This window comes from Sphaerodactylus townsendi, linkage group LG08 (assembly GCF_021028975.2).
Source record: "Sphaerodactylus townsendi isolate TG3544 linkage group LG08, MPM_Stown_v2.3, whole genome shotgun sequence".
Taxonomy (NCBI): Eukaryota; Metazoa; Chordata; class Lepidosauria; order Squamata; family Sphaerodactylidae; genus Sphaerodactylus; species Sphaerodactylus townsendi.
This window is the reverse complement of record NC_059432.1, coordinates 34,451,562-34,464,829: the sequence shown is the minus strand read 5'-3', so window position 1 is coordinate 34,464,829 and position 13,268 is coordinate 34,451,562. Positions and strand designations below refer to the sequence as shown.

At 44.2% G+C, this 13,268-nt stretch overlaps 1 protein-coding gene across 1 annotated transcript in view; it reads left to right on the top strand.

Moving 5' to 3' along the window:
* Window positions 1-3,202: 3,202 nt before the first annotated feature.
* Window positions 3,203-13,268, top strand: part of SLC16A12 (solute carrier family 16 member 12) — a 71,969-nt gene continuing 61,903 nt past the window's right edge. Inside the window, exon 1 of the mRNA XM_048504867.1 lies at window positions 3,203-3,320. The gene's annotated coding sequence lies outside the window, so the exon portion shown is untranslated. The remainder of the gene's footprint in view (window positions 3,321-13,268) is intronic.

Genomic DNA, 13,268 nt, shown 5'->3' with positions numbered 1-13,268 from the left:
GTGAATTGCTCTGAGCCCAGGCAGGGATATCTTTTGTGATTTTTTCCTTTGGACCAACAGGATTACCCACCAGCCTCATTCCACTAAAAACACATAAAAGATTATTATATCTTTCTTCATTTGAGTCTGCGCAGGTAGTCCATTTACTTTCTGGTTTGCCAGCCATTCAGTACTGCTTCTTGTGGCCTTTAGTTGAATCAGTCTTAATAAATCAAGCTTAACTGTTGTGTATCCAGACTGCACCGGAAAATCTGACCAGGATCTCTTTTGTGCTGTCAGCCCACGCAAGAAGGATCCTGCTGCAAAACAATATATCACAAGAGAATGCGAAGGAATGACAGTTTCCCAGAACACTTCAGTGGATTGTGGGCCAGATAAGTGAAGACCAGGCCTCAAAGCGGAAAGGTAAAATGTACAAAAGAAATGTGAATGTAGGTCAAGATCCAAGATTCTCTCATGACTGCATCATTAAATGAATTGCACAATTCAATGACATTAAAGGAAGTGACAAGTGTACGTTTGGGCTATAATGGAGATGTGCTCCAGGGACTCACCAGAGTGATCTGGAAATTAACTCTCTTGCAAGTTTTGTTAGCACACCACTGTGTGTCCCTTCAATATGAACCTCCTTATCTTTCAGGGAAATCACCACGCATGCCAGTCTCTTATACAGGGTGGGGACTGCAGACATCTCCTTGCTGCTTACTGTTCACTATATAGCTAGCATATGGCCAGGTGTGCTAACGGGCTACTTGGAAACAGCAGGGGTGTGCCACTATACACTATATATATATATTGTCACAGACCTCTGCCCACCCATGTCAAAATAACACCTTTGCTGCTTGCTGGGGCTGATGAAATTCCATAGATTGCAGACCTTCCAATCTATGTGAAGTGTAGCATTCTGTGTGAAGTGAATTGCTCTGAGCCCAGGCAGGGATAATATATATATAATAATAATATATAATATAATATAATATATAGCCGGATACAACCAGGTTTCAAAAGAAACGGCACCTTTTCATTGCGGTCTCACCCTCTCCACTTCAGCGTGTGTGTGATGAGGACATCCATGTCTATCACAGTTTCAAACAGTGCAGAAGTCCCCACGATCGCACAATCGAGCACGCAATCTGCTCAGCGGCTCTTTCTTCCTCGTCCTGATTGGCTGTTGCGCTGTGTTGGGGTGGGGTTTTTAAAACTTCTTTTTGTGCAGCTACATCACCACGCACATGCGTAGATAGAACGGTAGCTGTTTTTCACGCTAAGCTACGTTTATGCGCAGCTTTGGCACTCTTTACCCAAGCAAATGCGCTGGCATGAAAGTCTAATTTTAGTTTACAGTTGGCACAGAAATCACTTTCCATGCAGCCACATTTCAATGTAGCTGCCACCGGCGCGAAACAAAAAAACAAGGGTTGAGCACGAATCGCGCACAGCCTACTGGGTTATGATTGGCTGGAAGGCTTCACATCACTCCCAACAATTCAACCCCTGAACCTCCCCATCTTTGCAGTGATCTGGTGCATGCAGTCTTGCCCAGCGAAAGGTGACATCCTTCTAGGTTCCTTGAAGTTGATAGGGTTGGAAGGATGTCACTCTGTTTACAAGCGAACCTTTAGCACTAATAATAATGGAGAAAGAGAAAAATGAAGGCACGCCACACCATGAGCCTAACCCCCAGTCTCCCCTGGGGGCAGTGAAATGCAAGAATGGAGGCTCTAGCGACTTGGGCTCCTAAGGCTTACTCAGCAAGGCGGAGAAGGCTCTCTTTACATTCTCAGAGGAATTCTTGACGTCACTGCCAGAAGCCTAAACCCTGGCGTTGAAAACAGGTCTGAGCAAAACTTTGCCGTGAATAAAACAGAAGTGCGCAGTGGGGTCTGTCAGGAATAACGGGCAGGCCTCCCAATGGGGGAATTATCCACGCGAGGCTGCAACACTGAACCCGTTTCCTGCCCGGACCTCAGGCCTGCCGTGGAAACACGCTCGGAATCTCTCCGCGCCTGGTCCAAAGCTGGGGGGGTCTCTGGCCGCCTTTAGATCCAGGCGCAGATTAAAGAGCCGGGGCTCCCCGGGCGGCTGGCCTGTTAAATCCCTGCACTCTGCAGGGCCCCAAATAAACCCGGGGGAGGGAGGCGGTGTAATCCGATTCCAGGGCTCGAGGGGGCCAGGCTTTGATTGCTCGGCCCTGCCGGTGCCTTGGATGATCTTGCCACCACCACCACCCCGTCCTTCCGGCGCCGAAGCATACCGGCCAGCGGCTCTTGCAGACTTCGCCGGCCGCTCCGCGGAAGAGGCAGCCCCAGCTCCCGGGACCCCGCCGCCCTCGGGACCTCTGGCGCAGACCCCGAGACCAGGGCAGGGCGGAGGGACAGGAAGGCACGCAGGGGAACCAGAGGCAGGCAAGTGGGAGACTCCGAGCAATACAGCGCGCCCGCCTCCGCGCGTCTCTGGGCAGAGCAAGGGGGTCGAGAGAGTCAGCCAGGCACTTCCCCCAGGCGACGTTGGGACGGGCGTGGAGCAGTGTGCATCGTGCCCCTGTGCCGCCCCTCTTTTTTGAGCAGGTTAATCTCTGCTTTTCCCCAGTCAGGCCGAAATTCAACAGGTGGAGCAATGCACGCGCGAAGCTGCTGCCGCCACCAGGAAAGCGGTGTAATCCGATTCCTCGAGTTCTCGCTCGTCTGTTCGGGACCCTGGGTTGCTGTCCGAGACCGGGTGGGTGCGGTGCTTGCGGGCTTTTCGAGTCGGTGTGACTCTGCGGTTTAATTGAACAGCAACGGGCAAGAAGGTGATAAGAGGGTCGAGAGAGAGAGGACACGAAGAGCGCTGTAATACGGGACGGAGACGGTGCTTGGAGTAGGGTTAGGGACAGGTAGCGGGTGGCCAGTTGCTCAGTCCGGCTCCCAGCGTTAAACCAAGAACCCGCCCGTCTTTTTTCAACATAAACTCCAAACAGGCAAAACGGATCTAGGAGTAATAGATGTAGCCGCGGAGACCGAGAACGAGACGCGTCTCCAGAAGTTGGACCAAATCTCTGTTGCTCACCAGCGAGGAGGGGGTTAAAGAGTCAGTGGGCGGGGCGAATGTTCACCCTTTGCTCAATACAAAATACACACACGCACCAAACACACATTCTCTTCTGTTAAAAATGAACTGCCCACTTAGGATCTGGAGGGAGTTCGGGACCGAACGTGCACTGGGGGGAGAAAGCAGTCGTCCGCACTGGTACCGATCCATCCATTTCAATGAGTTTCGGCTGGAGTCACACTGCAGAAGATTGTGCTGTTATCATCGCTGGAGTTTATGAAAAGTTGTGTGTAGGTTGTGGTCACGCTCTGGTTCCTTTTATGTCCTGTTTTAAACATAGCCATGAACTATATGGAGTTAGCTTGGTGTAGCTGTTAAGAGTGGTGGACTCTCATCTGGAGGATAGGGTTTGAGTCTCCACACGAGCAGCGGACTCTTATCTGGTGAAACAGGTTTGTTTTCCCACTAAAAGCAATTTATAGTTAAGTTCGGGTATCATAGTGCATATTAATTAGCCTGGAATAATTAGCTTTACCATAAATTGCTTGGAACTCTGCCTGCACACTTAGAGCCTCAAAATAATTAAAGAATGTACATTAATTCACGTTCTGGGATCAGTTCATTTATATATTCCCACACTGCTTTTCTCCCTAATAGCAAACTAAAGTGGTTTGCATTTTCATTTTCCCTCCTCCATTTTATCATTGCAACAACAACCTTGTAAGGTAGATTAGGCCAAAAGAGACTCTCCCAAATCATAACCTAATGGCTACACCATGCTGATCATGAGTACCTGTCCTGTGCTTGAAAAATAAGGATTCCTCCTCATTCATTGGTGGGTAAGCCTCAAAGTTGGTAAATTGTTGATTAACACTGGAGACAATGGAACGCTCCATCATGTCCCTTTAGACACTAGATGGAGTCCTAATCCATCCGGTCTAGGTTAGTCTAAACCACCCAGTCTAGATTAGTTGCTCCTTTACATGCTGTCACCATTTCTTTCCAGTCGGAGTTGTGAAGGAGAAGGGAGAATTTTCCAGTCTCAGTGCATTTACCCTTGTAAGTATGGAAGAACAAAGGCTTGATGCTGAGAATTTCATGGCATCTGCCATCTAATCTTATGTGTTGTTTTATAGGTTTGCTAGTGTTTAAACAGGACAGCATGTCTGTCTCTTTTAAAAGTTCTGCACCATTTTTCCAGCAGGTTCCTTGGCTCATGCTACTGGGCATAAGACTAGAGCTTTGCTTAAGAAGGGGGAAGGGGATGCATGTACCCTACTCACAAAGTTTCTCATGGGTAGATCAGATAGCTAATGCCTGTTGTTACCCGTTAAGGTTGTGGATTTCCCCTGGGATCGGCCCAGAGCTCCAGCGCAGGTGGCACTTTTACTCACTGCATTCAAGGTGTGTAAGATGGTCTTATTTCAGGGCATTTGGTGGAGAGTAGACAGTTTTGGCAGTATTGGCTTTTTTTTTTTTTTTTTAAAAGGCCTTTACATTTAACCTGAATGTTGTGTTGATCTTGCTAGTGGACTGTTGTTTTTATGCCCCCGCAACTTGTTGTTCCTTTGTTGTGGTCACCTAGGTTATAAAGAGATCGGGTAGGATATGAAGGAGATAGGGTGGGTTATAAATATTTTAAAGCAACAAATGTATTTCTCTTGTATAATTGTGTTGTTCCTCCACCCCATCTGCCTTCATTTGGTTCATGTTTACCACTTGTAATGGGGCACTGAGCAGGATAAACATATGCTAAAGAATCAAGGAACCTTTACCTGGAAAGTGTCTGGTGAACAGGAGTTTTTATTTCTCAGAGGTGGCTTCCACATATAGATGGGGGTTTGTGGTTTCCCTATTGCTGGTATGGCTGCAGATACAGTGCAGAAGCAACAGGGTTTCCACGAGGCAGATTGACTACCCCAGTCACCCAGAATGGTCCCCCTCGCCTGGACACCAGGGCTTTTGAAATTAAAGAAAACTGGCACTAAAATATCATTATACCAATATGCTTTTGTTAACTTTAAATATAGGAGGTCCTCTGAATTTCCAGGTTTTTTTTGTTTCATATAGTAAGTTTCTGGTTATTTCCGTAATGGAGATATGCCTTTTCCTTACGTCCATGAAAGAGAAGAAGCTAAAGATTTACTTTTTACAAAGATAAAAGCTGATAATTCAAATAACTTGCTATACCTATTGTGACAAAGGTATAGCAATAATTCTAGTGCTGATTTTAACAAAAGAAACCTGATTGGGGGTAGGGTGGGGAGAAAAATGGCTGTCACGGGGGCAGAGTGAGGGAAAATGCTTTCCGTGTGGGCAGGAAGACCCAAACTGTTCCATCCACACCAGCTATCCAGACTTTACCATGATCTTTCCCAAAATTGCAGAGCAAAGAAAGTTTGAGAAAGATGGGAGAAAAGCCCAGAAAACCCATGGAGGTGGACGAATGTACTGTGATGCTATGAAGAAGCAGGGGGGGTGGGGATCAACTTCCCCAAAGCATTGAACTTTGGACAGATAACCCATATCAAGCCCTCTCTTTGTTCCTCACTGGCACCCTTGAGATGGAGAGGCTTTGTTCTTATTCCTTAAAAATTGAGAGGACTTAATTTTCATGCATAGATCCAGTGTGGTATAGTGGTTAAGAGTGGTGGACTCTAACCTAGAAAATAGGGTTTGATTCCCCACTCCTCCACATGAGCAGCGGATCTTAATCTGGTGAACTGGATTTGTTTCCCCGCTCCTCCAGATCAAGCCGGCTGGGTGACCTTGGGCTGGTTACAGTTCTTCAGAACTCTCTCAGCTCTACCTACCTCACAAGTTGCCTGTTGTGGGGAGAGGAAGTGAAGGGGTTCGTAAGCCCCTTGAGATTCCTTACAGGGGAGAAAGGTGGAGTATAAATCCAAACTCTTCTCTTAGGACAGTGATGGCAAACCTTTTTGAGACCGAGTGCCCAAATTGCAACCCAAACCCCACTTATTTATCGCAAAGTGCCAACCCGGCAATTTAACCTGAATGCTGAGGTTTTAGTTTAGAAAAAACTGGTTGGCTCCCTCTTCCTCCGCCCCCACCACAGCTCAGAGGCAGGGGGCCAGCCTGCTCCTCTAACCATCCAAGATTCTGCTACAAGCACCTAGCTCTGTACCTTTCTAGCATCTCTCTGCCTCCTCTGGCTTGCCCCCCTCAGGCAGCAGCCACCCAGGAGAACACAGGCAGCACCAAGGCCAGCCAGCCAAGTCCTCCCCTGCTCACACGCGAGTGGTCTTGCACACATCATGCTCAGTGTGGCCCAGAGCCAAGCCTAGATGTGTGTGTGTATGTGGGGGGTGATTTTTCAGCCCCCACATGACCAAACTCACAATGTGTGCGTCAATGCCCACAGAGGGAGGTCTGGAGGTGCCACCTCTGGCACCCATGCCATAGGTTCGCCATCACTGTCTTAGGATGTGCCTAACACTCTCTTTTCTTATAAAGGATTCACAGGACCATATAGATTCAATTCAATTTATTTGTACATCGATGATTTCTGCACAGCAGATAAAAAACATCTTTGGAATATTTTAAAAACTGTTTGTACTTTGCACAGCTCTGTCTTAATTTATATATTTATATATAGAGAGATTAGTGTTTGCGCAGAGGCTTTCCGTGTGGGCAAGAAGACCCAAATTCTAAATATTCTAAATATCAGTTTTTGTCTGTAGGGATGTTGAGGGCTTGACAGTTCAGGGAAAAAAGGGTCCATGGACAGAGGTCAGGGGATCTGAGGAATAAAGAACTGGGAGGAAGGAAATGGAGTAAGAAGTAAACTGGGAAATAGGAATTTAAGGAATTTAAGAGAGGTTAAGAAGCCAGAGCCTCACAGAAATTTGAAAAACACACATACTAGTTGAAGGGGCAGGATTGGCGGAGAAGGGCTGGGAATGAAACCTTGTGGAGGGTCTAGGTACTTGAGTATGTTTGTGCCATGAGCTTGCAAGAGTACACTAGAGTAACCCAAGTTTCCTGCTGAGTGTAGCCACAGGATGATGAAACTAGACCTTTGCTTGTTCCACACCATGATAGTCCTCCAGGCGTGGAGCTTGGTTTTCCTAAGGTCTTTTCTTCTACTCCCCACAGTCCCAGTATTGATACCTGTGAGGTCATAACTCTGGCTCTACCTCTGCTTGTCAGAGGCAGAACAAACACAATGACATCAGCAGCAGCACCACCACCAAGGAGTTCTCACTCCATCCTCAACAAACATACTGTGTTTCTCCAAAAATAAGACAGTGTCTTATATTAATTTTTGCTCCCAAAGATGCGCTATGTCTTTTTTTTTCCACTCCACAGCTGCATGCTCTGGTGTTCTGTTTGACGGGCATGCTTCCAAACAAAAACTTTGCTACGTCTTACTTTCGGGGGATGTTTTATATTTAGTACTTCAGCAAAACCTCTACTATGTCTTATTCTCAGAGGATGTCTTATTTTCAGAGAAACAGGGTAGTAGCCCCCAACTCAGTGTCTATCAAATCTAAACAAGATCTAAATACACCTAAACAAGACAGTGTTGTACTGCCTGTAAAATCCTGTAAAATCCTGTGCATTTCCACTAGACAGTTATTGCCATTATACACATATTAAGAGACATAGGATTGTGTTGCATATGTCTTATATTGACTCATACTCATTAACCAAATACATATGATGGCCAGACTTACCTATAATTGCTGATAGTGAAATTTAGCTACAGTTGAAGTCCACGGAGGAATAATCAGTCATCAACAAAACTAGACTCGCAACCTGAGATAAATATACCCTGTTTCCCCTAATATAAGACATCCCCGAAAAATAAGACATAGTAGAGGTTTTGCTGAAGTGCGAAATATAAGGCATCCCCCGAAAGTAAGACATAGCAAAGTTTTTGTTTGGAAGCATGCCCGACAAACAGAACACAGGAAAAATAAGACATCCCCTGAAAATAAGACATAGCACATCTTTGGGAGCAAAAATTAATATAAGACACTGTCTTATATTCGGGGAAACATGGTATGTATTTTATATGGTCTGTTTGGATGTCAGAGTTTATTTATGGGCCACTCATGACCAACTCCCATTCATTTCAATTCTGTTTCTAGTCAACTGTGTCTATTACCTTCCCCTTCCCCCCTTACTTTCTCTCAATGATGAATTTCATGGCTCAGAAGGATTGGATTGGAAGCAGTGATTTTATTGAATTAACAAGCAGATTTGGACAAGTCACTTGTAAGTTAGTGCCTGTTCCCTGCAGGGGCAATGAAAGAAGGTTTCCTTTATTGCCAGCAAATTACTAGGACAATCAGGAACTTAATGAAGTGTGGCAGGATTATGGGTTACTGTAAAAAGTTGTTACGCCTTCATTATGGGGAAACACCATTATTTATATAATCCATTGATTTATTTTGTCATTTGCCTGCTTTACGGGATATAATCAAGCCATAATTATTTTTACAGTGACCTTATGTGGAATATATTTTCTTAAAGTTGTATATTAGCTGGAAGTATGGTTTATGCATTTTGTGAAGTCCCATTGAAAGCTGTTAATGCTCAATTAGGCTGAAAAGTGGGCATAAGGGTGTATATTCTTCATATAAGAGTTGCTGAATTTATGGCCTGTGGGCTGTATCCAGTCCGGTGGAGCCATGTCTGTTTACTCCTATAGGGCTGAATCAGGAACAGAAATTGTGAGACAAATCAACTTAACATAAGAATTCCTTTAACACAAACCGAACAGAGCAATGCAACAAAGCAAAGGTTTGTATTGCCAACGCATACATATAACAGTGAACAGAAACTTGCAATGGAAAATTTCTCTGAGTTTGGTTAGATAACATGTTCCTGAGGGCAAAAACTTTGTTGTCAGTCAAGTTATGACCAAACTAGACATGCAAGTTGGGTCCAGGTTTCTGAATTCAACTTGATTTCTCCACAGCCGCATAGCAGCTGAAAGGAACTGATTTTTTTAAAAAGAGAGCCTTTTTAGCTTGGCATGCTGTTTTGGGGTGAGGAGGGGCTTCTGCCTTATTTCCCATTTTCCTATGCTGAAATAGCACTGGAGGGAGTAGTTATTTATCCATTTTTGCTGCTCCTCATGCAGAGAATACTCTTATGTGGAGCGGCAAAAATGGAAAGACAACTTTCCCTAGCACTATTGGGCATAGGAAAAAAGCGGAGGTGGGGAGAGGTAGGAGACTTCCCTCCTCTTATAGTGGCATTTTAAAAAAAACAGGTATTCCCTATAGTTACTATGTGGCCAATGCTTTGGATCCCAATCTTTAAAAACCATTATGTCAAGTTTGACTATTAGAGTTTCCAGCCAGTTGCCAGCAACCTATGAAAGGGTCCACTCAGCAGAAGATGTGAGAATGCAAAGGAAAACCATCAATCTCCATGATTTTTACAATAAAGAACTGAAGAATTCCTAGAGCATCACAATACTGTGATGATGTCACTCCTGGTTTTGAGCTGGAAATGATGTTGCAGCATCACATGAAGCCATTTTCACTTCCATTTCCTCCCACTCCTCATTTGAGCAGCAATGTGAGGCAGGGGAATTGACAGGAATCTCTTCCACTGAAAGTGAATAAGTCTAGTCCATTTTCTCCTCAAGCCCACCAGGCTGCTGGATTCTTTTCATCCACTCCTCTTTAAAAGGGAATTCAGTTCCAGCAAACTGGACTAGGCAATAACCAGAGTGCAGTATCCAATTGGAAAAGCATAGCATTGTGGTGACAATATAATTACAGCAATAAAGCCAGTTATACAAAATGTATTTTCCTCTCCACAAATTAACTTTTTACATACAAGGTTTATAATCACCTATATAAGGGAAAAAGGGCTCAAACAATCTTATCCAGCTCCCCAGAAAACAAATTTACCCTCTTCTATATCCTCTGTTCACTGGCTTATCCAATTGCTATCTAAACCAAGTAGTTGTTGGGGCATGAACACCAGCATGGCAGCATTCCATTCCCCAAACTGAAACATCTCATCACACCCCTGCTTCAGGACATAGTGAGAAGTTTTCCTTTTCCTGAGGGGAGGAACTGAACATTTCCTCTATAACAAATCTGATAACTTTTCCCCAAACAGTTATGGGGGCCTTAATGGAAACAGATGTCATCATGGTGCAGCCCACTTACCTTCAGTCAAGATCCATCATGGGCCACATATAAAAAACACAAAACTTTACTGGTGTGGCCGTTTCTCTTACTGTGTAGCCATTTCTATTGCTGCTCTGTTAATATTTATCTGTCTACTGTCCTTTTCTTCAGTAGGGGAAGACTTTTGTTTGTTTTGCCTTGAGTTCTCTTACTTGTGGCCCAGTGGGAGAGGGGATTACCACTCAGATGCAGTGTTGGGCCACAAGAGTTTGCTGGTGCAAGGGAAGCCCCCATTGGTTGAGAGGGCAAGGATGCCGGCATCCAGGAATCCCACAGCTCTGGAAGTGGGTGCCACCATGGAGCTATGCTAGCATCCAAGTAGACACTAGCACAGGGAGGGAACAGGCCAGGGTATTCCTGGGGGTAGAGGTGACTGTAGTCAGCTTCTAGCCAGACTTTCAGGTGGCAGACACCACAGCCAGGGTCTCAGACTTGCACCACCCAAAAGGGTGGTGTAACTCCATTTAACCTCCTTGTGCCACCTGAAAGCCTTCTGGAGATGGCGCAGCAGCAATTCTATCTTGTGGACTGGACTGAAACTCTCTTTGGAGGGCTTCCTCCCTCCCTTTAATCCCATGACTCAACTGTCTTAGTAACTGAGCAGAAATCCCTATGATACCACCTTCTATTGACTCAGAAGCCACTGCAATCAAAAATTTTGCCACAGCCAACAAAACTGGTATCAGCTATCAGAGAAGCCAGGGAAACGAAAGAAGCACTAGACCACTAATACACAGTCAAAAAATGATATGAGCTAAAATTTCAATCTCAGCGTGGTATAGTGATTAAGAGCAGGTAGATTCTAATATGGAGGACTGGGTTTGATTCCCCATTCCTCCACCTGAGTGGCAGAGTCTAATCTGGTGAACCAGATGTGTTTCTGCACTCCTACATTCCTGCTGAGTGACCTTGGGCTAGCCATAGTTCTTTGGAACTCTCTCAGTCCCACCTGCCTCACAAGGTGTCTATTGTGGGGAGAGGAAGGGAAAGGAGCTTGTAAATCACCTCTTATACAGGAGAGAAAAGTGGGATATAAATCCAAACTCTTTTTCTAAAAGGAGAAGCAATATCAAAAAAGAACATAGAGCTCTAAAAAGTATTGAAAAAGGATCTGAGGCCTTAAGGACTCAATTGAGGGATAATGGACAGCCCCCAAATATGAAGTCTGTATTCTCTGTTGCAACAATGTAACAGTCAGAATTTTAGAAGACAGTGAAACTAGAAACTTCTGTAGAACAAGATATTCAGGTGAAGGTGAAAAGCCAGTTTCCAAACTTGGCGTTCCATTGATACAAGACATGATTTGGACCACAGAACCTATACAAAGGTGAACTCTGTTCATTTTCTAATGAAAAAGCCTCAACTGCAATATAGAGCCACCCATATAGAAGTTGTGACAATATTTTAACTCTAAAAATGTGAATTGCTACAACAGGAACTAACTGGCCCCCAGAAGAAAAAAAGAAACTACAAATAGCTAATGAAGAACCAGTTGCAGAGAGCAGGACACACTCTTTATGAGCCCTCCGTGAGAAGGAAGATTGGAATGGAAAGCCTAGACAGTGAAACTGAGACACCTGCTCAATGAGACTATCGTTTGACTTTCAAGAAAATTTAGAGAAGAAAACCATAGTTTTTTACAATTAGTTACCAGTAATTATGAGATGCCTGTAGCAGCCTAAGCAGGCTCACTATGGATCTAAGAACAGCATCTTCTGCATAAAGTAGTATTGGAAACCTGCAGGTAGCTAGGAACATTGGGAGTTCACCATTAATAGAGACCCAGTGAGCTTGAGTAGAGAGGGGGCCAACAGGAAACCCCATTCACTGTCCTGGACAAAGTGGTATTCTTTGTTGATTGTCCCTAAAGGCCACAATGAATACTTCCTTCTGTAGAATAGTTATATCATAGTTGTATTAGATATAAAAGTCTACAATCAATAGTTTAGCCTTCAGGTGGTCTCTAGGTATGGAATCAAACACAGCCTTTAAATCCATAAAGGCTATACAAAGCATATCCTTGGGGGGGGGGGGCAAATACTTCTGTGCCAGATGGGCAAGAACTAGACAATGATCCAAAGTGAAATGCCCTCTTAAGAAGCCTGCCCAAATGCCCTCAGTCTCCAGGCACAAAACCAGTTTATGAAATAAATAAGAGGTGTAAAGTTTCTCAACAAAAGAGAATGGACTAACAGGGTGATAGATAGCTCTGATGTGCAGTCATTCTTATGAACTGGTTTAGTAATGCTTTGGAGTAATATATGTGCCATTCATTCTGGTAGACCAAGCCGCTGTTGAACAAGTTGTGAGTCTCTGTGTTTATATTTGATATGCATTTGTATTTTAACACTGCTTTGATTATTTGCCATCCTGGGGATCTGAAGTTGGGTGGAAAGGCAGCATAAAAGTCATACAGTGCAGCACTTTAAACCATCATAATAGACTACCAGTATATGGTTATGGTTATTTCTAAATTGGTACTACCTAACGCTGGGCAGAAGGTATTGGCACAAAAAGTAACTAAGTTATAAGGTCCATCCATCTGGGCTATTTATTAAATGTTATAAAGGCACAGAAAGGGTCCACACAGGTAAGGGGGCGGAAACAGTGATGGGGCAGGGACAAAAGACCACCTGCAGTTAGTTTAACCAATAAAATAGGGTTCTCGTCTCCCCTTCTCCTTCTTTGCTCAATTACAGTTTGATTTAAATTAGAATAGATGCTAAACATTTTTGAGCAAGACTTTGAAAAGGAGCAATCTCAAAACAGATGTAATATTGTACTATTCTCTTGTGCTATTCAAATATTTCTTACTTATTTGTGCATGTGATGAATAATAAGTATTGCTCAACAAAAATACGCTTCTGCTGGGTCTTTCAAAAGATGGCTCTACTTGGGAGACTGTGTGGGAAAGTTACAGAGACAGCAAGCTTCTGTTGCAAACGTGTTTTTAATTATGACTGCATGTTGATGTGGTCATGAGACAGTGGAAGAGATCCGGATAAATATTTTCTTTCTGCTAAATAAATAATAGAACAAAGACAACAGCATTGGCATTAG